The sequence below is a fragment of the Chanodichthys erythropterus genome, chromosome 23 (genome assembly GCF_024489055.1).
Source record: "Chanodichthys erythropterus isolate Z2021 chromosome 23, ASM2448905v1, whole genome shotgun sequence".
Classification (NCBI taxonomy): domain Eukaryota; kingdom Metazoa; phylum Chordata; class Actinopteri; order Cypriniformes; family Xenocyprididae; genus Chanodichthys; species Chanodichthys erythropterus.
In genome coordinates this window covers 102,525-118,019 of record NC_090243.1, presented here as the reverse complement: position 1 = coordinate 118,019, position 15,495 = coordinate 102,525, and the positions used below count along the sequence as shown (strand labels likewise).

The 15,495-nt window shown below is 39.5% G+C and overlaps 1 long non-coding RNA gene across 1 annotated transcript; it reads right to left on the bottom strand.

The window, feature by feature from the left end:
• Positions 1–1,988: 1,988 nt before the first annotated feature.
• On the bottom strand, positions 1,989–4,254 carry LOC137014400 (uncharacterized). Its single transcript, XR_010893846.1, has 3 exons — positions 3,521–4,254; positions 2,270–2,403; positions 1,989–2,187 (listed from the first exon to the last, which is right to left on the bottom strand). It is a non-coding gene; the product is annotated as an uncharacterized lncRNA (long non-coding RNA).
• Positions 4,255–15,495: the final 11,241 nt, after the last annotated feature.

Sequence of the window (15,495 nt, the reverse complement as noted above, 5' to 3'; positions counted from 1 at the left end):
CTCAAAAACTGAATCCAATCAAAATGGGCTCCTACATTACCGGCCCCTAATTGTTCTCAAACTCTTTGAAACAATTACTTAAATTTAAACAGAAGGAGACAAATTATTTTAATATCCTAAGCAAATTCTTAAAGTCCAAAGCAACACAAATTTAGGTTCCTATAGACATATTGCCTTCACTACTCATTCTGCCTCCTACAACAGGCAAAGTTTTGTTATGGGTCTTTCCAAAATGTTGGTTTTTGTCTTAATGCGGACTTGTCAAACGAGACCCTTCTTGTCAGGAATAGTTTCAATAACTCTTGCTAACATCCATGAATTCCTAGGGGCGGAGTCATCAACTACCAGAACAATGTATCCAACAGAGAAGTTTCTTCTTGTGTCATTCCACTTTTGTCTCTGTTGCAGTTGTGGTAAATATTCATGACACCAACGTTTCCAAAACAAATCAGAAACATACTGCACCTGTTTCCATTTGCGTCTAGAATACAGGTCATCTTTGTCAAACAGTCCTGGAGGCAACGATGGCTTTGTTTTGAGTAACAAGTGATTCGGAGTGATAGGTGATACGTTGCTTGATGTTGCTGTTATTAGATGACTGTTAATTATAGCTTCTGCCTCACAGAAAACAGTTTGAAGGCATTCCTCATTAAGAACTTGTTCTTTGACTGTAGCATTAAGGACTTTTCTTATTGAGCGTATCAGTCTCTCCCATGCCCCGCCATGGTGAGACCCAGTGGGAGGATTGAAAACCCACTTAATTCCTTGCTGGTAAAGATGGTCTTGAATATTTTTGTTGTTCCATTTCTCAATGGATTGTCTTAATTCGTGCTCAGCAGCTACAAAATTGGTCCCATTGTCTGACCTGAGAAATTTCACTTGTCCTCTTCTGGCTACAAATCGATGTATAGCATTAAGACAGGAATCGGTATCCAATGAAGAAGCCACTTCAATGTTCACTGCAAAGTGAAACTTCACTAAGCAAGTGAAGATAACACCATATTTCTTCACAAGGCTTCTTCCACGTTTAACCATGAATGGTCCAAAGTAATCTACACCTACGCTTGTAAAAGGTGGATCATCTGGTAACACCCTGTCTGATGGTAAGTCTGCCATTATTTGCAGACTTACTTATTTGAATGTAAACGACGACAAATAACACATCTTGCAAGCATTTTTCTGATTGCAGATTTGGCACCTGGTATCCAGTATTTCTGTTGCAGTGTAGAAGTAATGTAATTTCTTCCACTGTGTCCTGTTTTCTCTGAATATTCTGGAGGATTAAGTTGGTGACATGAAGATCCTTTGGAATAATCATAGGACGCTTGCTTTCTTCCGGCATAGCAGCATTGCTAACCCAGTCAACAATTTGATCTCACAATGATGTCACTATGAGCTCACAATATTCTCATGGTGCGGTCATAATGTGAGTGTCACAGTGAACTAAAAGTGTAACCACACAGAGCTCTCACTGTGTGCTCATACTTTGTTCACAACATGAGGTCACTGCACAATCACAGTGCACTCATACTGTGGTGGAAATATGAGGTCACATCACACTCACTGTGTGCTGTGGTCACTGTGTGCTCATACTGTGGTCACTGTGATGTCACAGCGCACTCACTGTGTGCTCATACTGTGGTCACTGTGATGTCACAGCGCACTCACTGTGTGCTCATACTGTGGTCACTGTGATGTCACTGCGCACTCACTGTGTGCTCATACTCTGGTCACTGTGATGTCACTGCGCACTCACTGTGTGCTCATACTGTGGTCACTGTGATTTCACTGCGCACTCACTGTGTGCTCATACTGTGGTCACTGTGATTTCACTGCGCACTCACTGTGTGCTCATACTGTGGTCACTGTGTGCTCATACTGTGGTCACTGTGTGCTCATACTGTAAGATCACCATATAACACCACAATAATTGTGTTAGTTCACTGTTATCTAAAATGATTCAGTTAACTCAAACTTTTACACCCACATTCTTTATTTCCATCAATAAAAACAATCAAACAAAAAGTCAGCTTTTTCCTTTATTTGGTTTCCTTTTCAGCCTGGTGCTGGCGTTGGACAAAAAAATGTCTACTTGGTGAATACATTCCGCGTCTGGTGTTGTTCTGGTGGTTACTTTTAGCTTCGTCACCTCTATTTCATTTTGTTTGTGAAAAGACCTGACACATTCTAAAAACACAAAGAGCAAGGTGTTAACGTTACAATTTCTATAGCAGCATCCAGATGCACAAACCAAAACTTAAACACTTACTTTTCAAACATGTCAGGAGCACAGGTGGCAACACCTTCTTCCCATCTTTCCCCGTTCTGTTATACAGACAGAAAACATTGTCTCACCATCTCACCTATATTGGAGCTACTGTGAGTATGGATGAGATAGTGTACCTGACAAAAACATACATAATATTGTCATGATTAAAATATACCAGGCTTCAACATTTCTTTTACATGGTATCTGCTGCAAAAAAATAAAAAAATAAAACTGTGGCTTTGTTGTAAAAATAAACGCTAAATTTATATAGACAGTATTATTACAACATTCAGCATATTTCCTGAGTCGTCTGATGAGTAGTCTGATTCAAGTTCTCTGGAGGAGTGTTCACTATCAGAAGTGTTTTCATTTTTTTTCTGAAGAGCCAAAATTATATTTTTTGATTTTCTACGAGCTTTTTGTTGCTGTCTGTTCAATGCCTTCATTTTTGTTTCCAAATCCTAACAGGCCAAAAAGAACTTCTGTATTAGTAAAACATTATATGAAACACATAAATCTTTTACAGTTTTTTTTTTTGTTTGAGAGGACAGCCACTGATTACTGTATTTGATAATTGTTTAAGAAGTCTTCTTTGGACAATTGTTGTGTATCCTAAAGAAAGTGTGTATCATAAAGTACTTTAAACTACACTTTTGTAGATCTACACTTTACATTCTTAATGATGTAGTGTTGCATCTGATGTCTGGGTAAAGTTGCTTGTTATGTTAATAAGAGGATGAATGTCAGTCACTTTGAGTTTTGGTAAATGGGAAGTGACGTTGAAGCTTTTAACATAAAACAGCTACAGTTCCGCAGATAGAAGTTGTTGTTAAAAAACTAGTCATATAGCGTGGTGAAATAAGGCTTTTTATCTTTAATATGAGTGTCTAAGAGTAGGCGTACTTCATCTTTTTATCCAAAGAGCAATAATAGTTTACGCTATTCCACCAGTGCAGCATTCTTGCTTACTGTTGTTTTACAGCGCTTGTTAATTATTGAAATATAAGTATAAATAAAAAAAAATAATATATTGAAATATAAAGTTAGTAATGTTGTAATGATCTGACATAACAGGCCTAACAATTCACAAATACTGATATGCAAACTAGCTGCAGCTAACAATTTTGGTGTGATTACTGAAGGTAAAATGGCTGGTGCACATGTAGCATGTGTGAGCAGTACTCTGCTAAAAAAAAAAAAAAAAGACCAGACCACATTGCACATCTAAAAGTATGTAAATAGGCCACTTACCATTTCTGCGGTGTAACAATACCATGCACAACTTTTTCCTTTTTCTTTACATGTTTTATGGTGGTTGGAAGACCAGCTTAGATGGTGCATTTACCACCGCCAACTGGACCGGAGTGTGAAGCATTCACAATGAGCTCACGCTTTACACACATGCTGAGGATCACAGTATGAGGATCAGATGAACTCACGTTGAGCTCACGCTTTACACACATGCTGAGGATCACAGTATGAGGATCAGATGAACTCACATTGAGCTCATGCTTTACACACATGTTGAGGATCACAGTATGAGGATTGTGTGATGTCACTGTGATCATCGCATGATCTCACGTGTTGACTGGGAAGTCTTCCGCCGACACGTAAAACTTCACTGTGTAACTGGGGGTTTAACCTATAGATCGAACTGTTTCTCTTTATGGCTTGCCCAATTTTCAGAGCTGAGATCTCCTCAGCAAACTTCTTTGACAATACTTCACTATTTCAAGCTCAGTCTCCTTCAGATCATCAACTGAAATGTTACTTCCTTTCCATTTAGCTTTGATATCTTCCATCCTTTTGTTCACTATCTGCTTGCATTTACTTGAATTGGCTAGAGTCTCTGCAGCAGTAAGTGTCTTTCTCTTTGCACAAGTTCCAACAGCATGGTATTAAATTTTAGAATCCACGCTACAATGCACTGAAGCTTTATCCAAGAAGAGAAATGATCCATCAGTCTAACAGAACTGTTATTATGTTGGGTCTGTATTGAATTGACCAACACAGACTTCTTGAACTCTGGATCATCTGCAGATATCATAATTTCTTCCATGCTCTTTGGCCACTCCTCTGTGGATTGGTAAAGAAATTTTGGGCCTGAGATCCAATTTTCATTTTGCAAGAAAGTGTTGATCTTCTGCCCTCTTGAGGCGCAATCTGCTGGATTTGAGCCAGTTACAACATGGTTCCACTGTTCGATCTTTGAGGCCTTCAGAATTGTGACTCTGTTCGCCACAAAAGTTCTGAATCTTGTGCTTTCATTTGCCCAATGCTCTTTCCATTGGCAGTGTTTCCTGATCAAGATCCAAGTTTTTCACTCCATCAGCCCATTCATTCTCAGGGATAGCTGTGTAGTGATTTTTGGATTAGCCTCACATGAGGGCACCACAAATGTAGTGATTTTGGTCTTAAATATTAATATTTGTATTAATATTAATATTGAGTCAGATGATTCCTTCCAATATTTCGGGGCACCAGTCAGGATTCTCACCTTGACAATAAAGAACAATCATGAAAGATTGTTAACTGAATTAATATTTTATAAATTGGAGGAAGTTTATCATCTGACCAATCTGAAGGATTTTAGTGAGATTCGGGCGAGCTTGTAGAGCCTCTAATTATCAACACAAGAATTACACAGTTTGCAATAAAATGAATTTATTAACAAAAAGATATACAAGAGTAAAATATCACACTCACTAAATACTACGAAAGAAAATGACTAAACTACTAAGAAAATTGAATCAAAAATCAAACAGAAACTACAAACTACAACACAAATGGATGTTAACAAAACTGAATGCCAAGTAGATGAGCAACGGATTGGACGAAGCAATGAATGGGTAATTAGCAGTCTATGAGTCAATTGTGGTCTTTCTGGATGCTGGTATTAAAAATAAGTAAATAAGCATTTACTCTGAATACAGATAACATGTCTAATGTATCTATCTGTGTACGCTGACCCTAGAAAAACCTAATGCCAAGACTTTTGGAAAAGGTTTGGTTAGCTTATATTTACGTTTCACTTGGTCGGGTGATCAGTCCGGGAATGGGAAACGTTGTCCACTGGTATCCTTCCGTGTGCAGTGGGAGACTGGATTGCTTTCCAACAGCTGCAGAGCTGCACTAAGTGCTGGAGGTCTTTGTGTAATTGTGTAATTGTGTAACTGTAGGTCAGATGGTGGTAGGTCCGTAGGATCTTCTGTAGGTGTTACAGTAGACTGAGATGTAACGTAACACAGTAGCTTTATTTGACCACAGGAGAGCAGGGAGAATGAAACAGGTAAGAGAACTGGTAGTAGTTTGACTTGAGCAGATAATACGTGGGATAGTTACTGTCCTTTTCCTTGCAGGGAGATAAACGCTGGAGACTGGAGATCGTTGGAGCACTTGGGAGCTGACGGGAACACACTCACGGAGCAGACGAAGCACACAATGGGTAAAGACACGATGGAGACAGGTAGGTATGCGAAGAGGAGTCCTTGAGGTAAGCATAAACATGAAGGGTATGCAAACGAGACCGGACGTGGAGTGCTGTGTGCGTGAGTGCTTTATAGTGCTGTTGATGAGGAGAGTGATGAGGTGCAGGTGGCGGTGGCGGTGATCAGTACTCTGGAGAAGGTGCGCGCTGTGATTGGGTGACGTTGGAACCTGATGTGTCTGTGCAGAAGCACTTTGGCTGCTTGATCCGTGCGATGAAAGGTTTACTCGCAAGAGTCTCACCTTGGTCGTGCTGTTGTTCTTCCCTCAACAGGTTAGAAACTCAGAATGTGGCAGTGTTCTGAACTCGTAGAGTCCAAACTTGATGTGAATTGGTTGAGGTACCACATTTCTGTCGCAGTGGGTGTAGTTGCATTGGATTTTATTCCAGTTGTGGTTTCTACTGTGTGTGCACAGTTTCGTGGATGAGTACAAGGACACATAGGACATGTTCCTTACAGTATTCCTGTCTATTTTTGGTGATTTCATGCCAATATGTTTAGAAAATGTCTTCCTTTCTGGGCATTTCTTTGTTCTTGCTGTGCTCTAGCCAGAACCAGTTTGGCAGCCCTAGGAGTCCATGGTCATTCACACCTTGAACTTCCTTTGATGGAAGCCTGAGGTGAACAAAGGCAACTCATGATGAGATTAGCCTATCATCAATGGGCCATTGATGTCATCTTTCCTGTCTTCCACCTTTGGCAGTCCTGATTACAATAGTTGTTTACTTGTCGTTGAGGGTCCTTTCACATTCTTTTGATTAATCAAAGTGGGACAAAGCTGTTGTGAAGCTCTGGTGCCATCACATCTGTTGTTCACTACAGCTGCTAGCATAGCGCGACTGTTGCTTGTCCACTTGACCAGGTGAAAACCTCCTTTGGAACATATTGCTCGCAGACCATGATATAACTCTATGGCTTGTGTCTCAGTGGCTGTGGACTTTAAACAGTCATCTATGTAAAAAAAAAACATCAGGTTTGAACAGTGTGCCATGATCTTCAGCACACTTCCTCAAAGCATAGCTGGCGCAGCTGGGCGAAGAAGTAGCGCCAAATAAGTGGACAATCATTTTATGTTCCACCAAGTCTCTGTTATAATCTCCGTGAGGCCACCACAGGAACCTAAGAAGATTTGAATCCTTTTTATGGACGCGAACCTGGTGGAACATAGCTTTCACAACTGCCATAAAGGCAATCCTTTCTTGTCTGAATCTTGTAATGACACCAACAAGATTACTTGTGAGGTTGGGACCTTGTAAAAGTTGTTGTTTCAACGACGTCCCTTGATAAGATGCCCCACAGTCAAAAACAACCCTCAGTTTGTGCTTGATGGGATGGCACACCCCATGGCAAGGTATGTACCATATTTTGCCATCTGTTTGCTTGTGGTTGTCTTCTGTGAGCTCAACAGCATAATCATTTTTGATGAGACTGTTCATGAAAGATATACTCTGTGTGGACATCAGGATTTCTAATGAATTTTCTTTTCAAATTCAGAGCCTGTTGTTCAGCCACCACACGATTATTTGGCATCTGAATAGCCTTGTTCTTCAAAGGCACGCACAAGCTGTGATGACCATCTACAAGCTTAGCTGACTCAGACATCATTTTTATAAATTGGAGGTCTTCCTTGGACATTTCCACTTGATCATCCTTTTCTGTTACAGGGAAATCCTGCTTGAATTGCTGTTGCCACAAGTCTTCTAATCTGGCTACTGATATGCGATTCACCAATACTGGAGCACACCTTCCTTTTCTTGTGACATCACTACTATTCCTGAGAAGCCCACTGACTGTCCAGCCCAACTTGGTTCTAACAGCAAAAGGTCCATTATCTTTACTACTAATAACTTGCCAAGGCTCCATGACTTCATGCACATTAGCTCCTATTAGTTATCCAATTTTTGCTTCGATGCTAGGGAGACAAACCTCTTTAAGGTACGGCCATCTCTCCAAATCCTTTTGCTGTGGAATGTTATCCTTGTGAACTGGAATTGTTCTCTGTGTGAAGACGTCAGGAAGTTGAACAAACTCGTCACCATCTAGACTACTAATCTCCAACCCAGACACTATGTGAGTTTTGACTTGTTTTTCATCTCCCATGGTTCTTAGAAGTATATCAGTCTTTCTTCCGTTCACTTTCAGCTCAGACATCAACGCTTCTGTACAGAAAGTATCTGAACTTCCTGGGTCGAGAAAGGCGTATGTCTTGACCAGATGTGTACCTTTAGTTTTGACTTGTTTTTCATCTCCGATGGTTCTTAGAAGTATATCAGTCTTTCTTCCGTTCACTTTCAGCTCAGACATCAACGCTTCTGTACAGAAAGTATCTGAACTTCCTGGGTCGAGAAAGGCGTATGTCTTGACCAGATGTGTACCTTTAGTTTTGACTTGTTTTTCATCTCCAATGGTTCTTAGAAGTATATCAGTCTTTCTTCCGTTCACTTTCAGCTCAGACATCAACGCTTCTGTACAGAAAGTATCTGAACTTCCTGGGTCGAGAAAGGCGTATGTCTTGACCAGATGTGTACCTTTAGTAGTCTTAACTTGTACAGGAACAATTGACAAAGTACACTCATTCTCACAGGTATCCTCGTCTCCACTTGTGTCCTTTTTTGCATATTCTAGTGCACTTGTAAAAGACTGTCTTTCACAGCTATCCATTTTGTCTTCCATAAGACAAGCAGTTTTCTTTGACTTCATATGCAGTATGGTTGGATGTGGCAAAGAAAATTCACTGCAGCTCATTCTATCTTTGCATTGTTTGCTCATGTGACCGTGCTTTAAACAGCCAAAACACAATCCTTTGGTTCGCAAAAAGTCAATTTTCTCTTGATGTGTCTTACTTCTCAATCTTTTACAGGATTCCAAGTTGTGTTGCAGTCCTTTACAAAAAAGACATGGTTTCTTCTGGCTGCTGGCATGTTTATTTTGCGATCTCTGAACTGCAAGTTTTTCATCATCTTCAACCTTTTTGTCAACTGGTAAAGCACTAGTCATGAAGACCCTTTTTGTTACAGCCATGGGCATAGGTTTAGGCGGGGACGCTAGGTACTAGTCCCTATCAATATTTTGAGATGACAAATTTGTCCCCACCAATATTTAGCAAGCTCCTTTGAACTGCTATTTGGATCTTTGCACTGCTATTTGGATCGATTCTAATGACCAGGACGACGACAGTACAAGAAACGCCGTAATTTGATTGGCGGCGGGGTATCTGACAGGCTACACGCGCGGGCCGGGACTACTTTTGTGCTTGCACTAGCAGCGAGCGGGTGGTGTGTGTGTGTGTGTGTGTGTGCGCATGTTGATCACGCCGACGTAAGTTACCAGGGCTGTCTCTCTGCCACATACATAGGCCAGAGTAAAAACATTTTAATATTCCTTTTTTTTTTGCCCCTTTTTGTACTTTGTAGATGCCACCCAAGAAGAAGAAAGGGGACATAAGAAGCTTTTTCATAAAGCAGAGACAGAGTGTAAGTAGGCAAAATAACTAGCTAGCCACACAAATAAACTAGCAGTAGTGACTGACCAGGCTTTCAAATGCAGATTCTACTGTGGAAAATAGTATTAACTGGTGATAGTATGTGTTACCCAGGATGATAGAATGCTACGTTAGCAAGTAACTGAATGTCAATTAGCCAACAGTGGGGTTTTTTTGTAAGTATAAATAGGCTACTAACGTTCATAGTAAATTATGTTTGTTTGTTGATAAACCGTATGGTTGTTCAGCATTTCACATTCCCAGGTATTAACGTGAGTGTACTGGAGGGTAAATAGTGTTTATAATAGAAAAAGGTTATTATAATTATTTATTTAGATTTGTTTCTTGTAGCAGAGTATTTTTTGTTAGTGTACATACTAATGTACATAATAATTTCTGTTAATAAAACGTTTGGTTGTACAGCATTACACAGCCTCAGGTTTTTATTTTTATTTTTTGAGAGTGCATTTTTGAGATTATACAGTTATACTAGCTCTTTAGGGACAGTATACAGGATGGTATATTGGGGTCAGGAATCCTGACTCAGGATACAATATAATGAGATGAAGTAGATTCACTTCTGTATTGTGATATTCTGTATTGCCAACAGTCTGAAATAAAAAAGGAAATCACCATTAAATCACTGGTATCTTACAACAAAATAATTCCGGGGGGGTGTCCCCACCAAAGCTGAGACCAAACCTACGCCCATGGTTACAGCCTTTTTATAAGCGCATGCTTCTGCTTGTGACTTAGCTTGTCCTTTAGCTGTTGAACTTTCTTTCATGTCTCCAAACACTGGATGGAGAGAAATCCTTGCCTGTTTGTTAATGAAATCAACTAAATCTTTGAACTTCACTCTAGCATTTCGCTTCTCTTGAATATCACATGCCATCGATCGCCATTTTTCTCTTAATTTGTATGGAAGTTTCACCACGATGGCTCTCAGATTTGCTGCATTATCCATCTTGTTGTAACTTATATCTGACATTGCATTGCAGCATCCTGACAGAAACAATGAAAAGGAGTGAAGTGATTCTCCATCTTCAGGTCTGATAGAGTACAAACGGTCTTTATCATTATCAGTACGATCTTCAATGCCATGTTTGAAGGCCCGAATGAACAGCTTATAATCGAGAGGATCTCCTTTGAAAATAGGTATGTCAACTGAAGGAAGCATGGACATTTTTTGATGCTTCACTAAGCACTGAGTGATGTTGGCTTGTCGCTCCATGGCATTGCATAACGTACCAACTACGTTTCCCTCTCTACCTGTAGAAGGCTCATTTGGGATGCAGTTATTAGTTGACTGTGGCCTAAGAGGTTGAAAATTATTATCAAGCAGACTTTCCTGTTTCAGTACATCTCAACCTGTTGCCAGATCCATTTCCTTGTGACTTACTGCTGAAGACCGACAACTTTCATACTGCTTAATAACTTTTTAATCTTAGCATCTGACACTGCAAGGGCAACTTCTAGCTCGAATTCTTCTCTTTTAGCTTTTAGTTCAGCCTCTATAGCTTGTTTCTTCTTCAATGCAGCATGTTTAACTAGCAGTGCAGCTCTTTCTGCTTCAGCAGATATTCATGCAGAAGAAGTTGTAGAAGCAGAGATCTACCATCTACTGACCCATGATTCTTATGCTTCTTACTGGAAGTCACTGACACAGAGGAAATGCTATCATCAGGATTCACTTCTAGATCGCACTGTATTGTTTGCTCAGCATTTTCTGCAACCTGTTTCATCCACTTGTTGACTGCATTAATAAATCTTTCACATGAGCTGACTCTTGGTTCAAACCATGTATGCTGGTCCTTTGCATAATCTTCATCAGACATAAACTCAGCAGCTTGATTCAGCTGACAGAAATCTTTATACAAATTTTTGTACTCAGTTTCCAGTTTAGTTCGAACAATGTCAATATGCACAGAATCATTCATAAGTTGTTCAATTTCCTTAGATTTACTTGTGAGCTGAGCAAGTTTAGCTTTCCTTGACTGCAAAAGCCTTTGTCATTTTTCTTCCTTTGCTTTCTCCGTCATTTTTATTGGCCTTTTAGCACTAGTGCAATCCTCATTTATCTTCATACTTTCATCCATTCTTTAGTTTAAAGCATCAAAATGAATGATTCATTGTCCTTATATCATTTACTGAACTGTGCAGTATCACGTTTAAATTTTTTTACCTCAGAAATCTTCTCCGCAGAAACTGCGCCATTAACATTAGATCGCGGGTAGATAAGGCCGCACTTTTGAGGTAATCCTAGAATGTCCTTTTCCAACGAAACTCAATATAACATGTACTGCAAGATCCACTGTTCCGTAAAAAATCCACATATCTTCGTGTCAAACTCTCCTTCAGGAGTTCGTTTTCTTTACTAATGTGAGTGCGCATTTAGTTTCAGTTTTGGTTTCACTCGCTCCGTGTCCAATAAAACAATCCACGTAGTCCGTTGTCTGATATAATATCTTCCTTTAATCTTGATTGCCAGTTAAATAAAACAAATAAAATAAAAAAAAAAGCAAAATATACTCTTAGATCGTCAATATCTACCGCCAAAGCTTCACAGTCGTGATTCTTAAAGAGCCAGTACACAATTTTAACACATTACATATTTTCAATGTAAAAATACAGAATATTTATCCAAATGGTACACACAAACAAAGTAAGTTCACAAAAGAAGCCAACTCAAACAAAAATATTCAAAAACTGAATCCAATCAAAATAGCACTTACAAGCACTTTTAAATTTGCTTTGATGTCAGGTGCTCTGGCTCCCTGCAAAAATGTGACTATGGTGGCTGGTGTCTCTATTTTCACGCGTAATAGAATCGCCAATCAGGGCACTTTCAACAGGATTCTCAGTGGGTGCGTCACTGAGTGGGGAGAACCTGTTTGATGTTCTTATTGGAACGGAAGAGTGGTGTTTTCCGCGGCTAAGCCGCCTCACCATTACCCAAGTGCCCTGCTGCGCGGGCTCTACAGCTGGAACCAAACAATGTACAGAGTTCACTAAGCTAGTCACATCCAAAACAGTATCTGAAGCCCCTGCATTCTTACTATCCTCGATTAAAGTTTGGATGCGTGTCTCTAATTCTGAGATTCTCTCTGTCAGCCTGACTATTTCCCTACATTTATGACATGTAAATCCCTTGTTGCTGACAGAGAGAGCTATACTGAACATGTGACAAACTGAACACAAAATAACACTGGGAGAGGATGACATGACTCACCGTGTTTGTAGACTGATCCGAGTTACCACAGCTGTTTGATGAACGTGTTGAAAAAGGAGCGCGCGAGACTGATGACAAGTTAACAAGCTAGCGAGATGCAAACGTGTTGTAACAGCGATTTAGATTCAAAGATTACAAGCTAGCAACATCAGATTAATGTCGTAGGCAATAATAATAATATAAGCAACAATGAATAAAAGTAAGAGATTTGTGTAAGAGATTTTTAAAGCTGTCATGGTGTAACCCAGGTTATTAGAGCCATGCTAAAAGCTGAAAAAAAGAAACATCAGAATACACATATACATATTTTTATGTTTGACAGCTTCCTCAATTGGTGGGAGTTTAGAATAGCCCTGAAGATCAGCACCATCCATCAAAGAAAGAAGTGACGAGCCAAATATGGGACATGCGTGCCACATCTTGGACACCTCTGTAAGGCCCGCCTAATGGGTCCAATGACGGTTTCCCACAGGACAGGGAAGGTTTAAGCGTGTATGTCTTTTCAGCGTCTCTATGAAGTTCACTTAATTTCACTCGTTTAATCTGACTCCAATTTCAAATGATTCTTACACTTAGGTTGTGTTTCCAATTAGAAATTCATCATTAGTTATGCATTAGTTTAGATATTTGATGATTCTGGATATTCCATATGTCAATTGTTCTGTCATTAGGGACCCGATGCCGCACAGAGATACTCGCCCCGGGATTTCGCGGTAAACTCACGGACATAAACTCGCCAGTCTGATCTTCGTCAGAGGGTGTAATAAGTTGGCTAATACCTTTAGTCGGTTACCTACTGCTCACTGGAACAAAAGTGTATTTTAATTTAGCCACTTCCATACAACTTGCTAAATCAGTGGTAAACAGAAATCAAAAGGTCTTCAGATGAAGTGCCTACTGCTCCTTCATTCATGCGCCTTCAGTTTGTTTTACCCTGGACACAGATTTATGGTAGCATTAGCCTCCCATAATTTACTGGTAATAATGATATCAGGAGAATCCAGAGCAAATCACATATAACATTTTATTTGTCAGGTAACAGTGTATCGTGTCAATTACACACATAACCAAAGCCAATTCAGAAATGATAAATGCATAACATCGAATACTCAAAGAAATGCATATATACACAGTGATGGGTGAATGTCCTCAGACATTCACCCATCTCTGGGGGGCCTCTCCTACAGATGATCCCCCATGACTGCTTTGCTCTTTACCTTTTATACCAGAACCAGAACAAAAGGATCGTAAATGTTTATTACACCAACACCTGTTTTGGGGGAGAGGAGAAGAGACACCACCCAAAAAGAGGACAGAATTTTCCTTAGTTTTCCATCTTCTTCATAATTCTAGTGACTGCTGTGAAATTGAGACCGTTTTACCAATCGCACTGAGACAAATTAAATTATACCAAACATGAAAAGGGAAAAACAATAGATAAACAAGTTACATTATATGTTTTGAATAACTTTCAGTGACTTGAGGCAGGGGGAAGGAGAGTGTGTGTGTGTGTGTGTGTGTGTGTGTGTGTGTGTGTGTGTGTGTGTGTGTGTGTGTGTGTGTGTGTGTGTGTGTGTGTGCTTTTGTTTATATTACATTGTGGGGACCAAATGTCCCCATGATGTAATATAAACCTGAGTTCACCTACATCGTGGGGACCAGCCAGCGGTCCCCACAATGTAAATGGGTTTATAAATCATATAGAATGAGTTTTTGTGAAAAAGTAAAAGTTTGCACAGTTTCCTGTGAGGGTTAGGTTTAGGGGTAGGGGCAGGGTAGGGGGATAGAATGTACAGTTTGTTCAGTGTAAAATGCATTGAAGTCTATGGAAAGTCCCCACAATTCACAAAAACAAACATGTGTGTGTGTGTGTGTGTGTGTGTGTGTGTGTGTGTGTGTGTGTGTGTGTGTGTGTGTGTGTGTGTGTGTGTGTGTGTGTGTGTACCTACTTATGTCACTTTTGGGTACATTCACCAGGATACACACCAGTAAACTGGGGACCACCAAAAAAACTTGGGACATTTTGTATGTCCTCATTTGTTTGACCATATAATGGCATTCAGCATGCTCTAAAATGGTTTCCTGGCTTAAAATCTCATTTGTCCCAAAATTTCACTTTTATGTGATTTGTGTACTTAAAGTGTGTATGCCCCCCCACTAAAGTGTGTATAACACAGCGCCCTCTAGGAGAACTGCACTTCCGGAAAGATACACACTTTTGGGATTCTGACCAATCAGAGCGCAGGAAGATACTACGAGCGCGGGACTGGTGATCTGACCAATCAGAGACCAACACGTCACCAATAAAGATGGCGGAGGCAAAAACTATCATGAATATGAATGAATTGACATATAATCCACATTTAATTTGAGAAATATTCACAATAATTTGTGTTTAAATAAAAATAGACTCATTTGCAGGAGCTCTCATGCTTTATATTGGCATGTATTTTTAACTTTTAATCCTCGGAGTTTTGCGCTCGCATCAATGTGTGTGTAAAGATCGCGCCGCCCCGCCCCCGCCTAATGGAGACTATATCCGCGTACTGTAACTACAGTTTATTAATGTACGAACGAGTTTGAGGCGGGGACGACAGACATTACGTCATTTGAATATGAAACGTACATATTTCCTCCCAAAAGCGGAGGGAAAACTGTTTTAATCCGTCAAGCATGGTGATTTAGTTTATTTAATAAAATACACAAGCAACAAAAAGATTTGAAAACCTTCAAAATCGCTTGCTTTTATGAGTGATTTTATTTGCTTTAAGTGTTTTCTCCTACTTTGCGTTCTGCTGTTCCTCCATTAGTATCAGAGACAAGAGACAAGCACAGTACACAAATAACATAAAAAATATATATGTATATATAAAAAGATATGTGAAAAAAAAATATTATAATATTATATAGATAGGAGCAGTTACAGCAAACATTCTCTTTATATTTTATATATAATATAATAATTTATATTTATATATGATATTTATAATAATTAATATTATATATAATATAATAATTTTATATT